The following is a 1,383-nucleotide window of genomic DNA, read 5'->3' on the forward strand; positions in this document are numbered from 1 at the left end:
AAACCATTACAGAGAGACCAGGGAAAAAGTTTAACAGGTTTATTAAGAAGCTTGTGGAGGTTCCAGTGTTGCTCTGAACACTGCTCAACCGGAAGTTTTCTAGAAAGTGGTTGACTCTTTGACTCCAGTTGGTGTGGGGTGTTCCAGTGTTTGCGTCATTCGGTGGAGGGCGGACAGGGTTACCCAGAATGCGGTTGTACTGTAGGAGAACAGAGAAACCTACTGCCACTCAGATTTCCGGCGGTACTTGAACGGTTACTTGTGGAGATTGATCCTCTGCTCAGAGAGAAACCCCAGACAATCCTTGGGGGAAAAGGTAGATTGAAACTACAAACTTGAATCCTCAGCTCAGTTTGGTTCTAAGAAGATCCTTCCTGGGGAGTGAAGGTCCGAAACGTCCAGTTTGCAGGATGACTTCCTGCCGAGAGGCAAAGACAAAAATAGCGAGATTAAAATTTAGGCTGACAAAAACTCAGTTTGACTCAGCAGAACTCAGCTTGGCGAGTTTTGGATCAGCTGCACCTGCTGGATTGATTATTTAGCCAAACCTAATGAGACAATAAATGCAGAATGAGTTTTTCTAGATCCTGCTTTGACATTAGTGCTTTAGAGGTGATAAAAGGCTGACTTAGTAACTGCCTTTACTCTATGTGCCTCTGAAGGTTCAGGTCTGGGTCCATCATGACATCAAGATTTCGTCCATAATCAGTGGTTTCCGGCTGTAGTAGCTAAAGCTGTGAGCTAACTCTGGATGCCCTTCTTTGGTCAGAAGATTGTTACCTTTGTTTTGTTTTTACTTGGAGAAAATTAAAGCACATCCTGCATGGGACTTTTCTGGTCTCTAATTTAAACTTCCTTACAGGCACATAAAAGTCCCTATCCTTAAACTAAGATTTAAACCAGTCAAGTTCTTTACCAGATCGGCAATCCAGGTCCAATAATACAAACACCATGGTTCTTCCACAGTCTGAATTTATTCAGATGTAATTGAACACCTTAATCAGTGCAGGCTCTGTACTGTTGTTAGCATGGAAACCTGACTGAAAGATATTAAAGCAGCTGGCCATTGTTAGAAATGCATTTAACTGTTGAAACACAATTGTTTCAATAACCTAGGTTTGAGATGGGCCTGTAGTTCTGCAGGATCGATTTCTCAGAGCTTCTCTTTTTCAACAATGGTTGGATTAATTGCTGTTAATAAGGTCTGCCAAAGTGTTCATTCCCGACAAAAGTAAGAGCCTATACTAATGGTGGCTATTGTAATGCTACCTTACTTCTTCTTTGAAAAGGATGCACATATATCTGCCTTTGCATTTTAAAAAAACTTTGTGATGTTCTATAACATGTAACCCTATCAAACGCATTGATGCTTGTAGTAATATA

The 1,383-nt window shown here is 41.2% G+C and overlaps 1 protein-coding gene across 6 annotated transcripts in view; it reads left to right on the forward strand.

The window, feature by feature from the left end:
• The window catches only part of LOC107087194 (MKL/myocardin-like protein 1), a 56,963-nt gene that overhangs the window by 50,564 nt on the left and 5,016 nt on the right, over positions 1-1,383 (forward strand). The window lies entirely within an intron of this gene.

The sequence above is a fragment of the Cyprinodon variegatus genome, unplaced genomic scaffold (assembly GCF_000732505.1).
Source record: "Cyprinodon variegatus isolate N-32 unplaced genomic scaffold, C_variegatus-1.0 Scaffold175, whole genome shotgun sequence".
Lineage (NCBI taxonomy): Eukaryota > Metazoa > Chordata > Actinopteri > Cyprinodontiformes > Cyprinodontidae > Cyprinodon > Cyprinodon variegatus.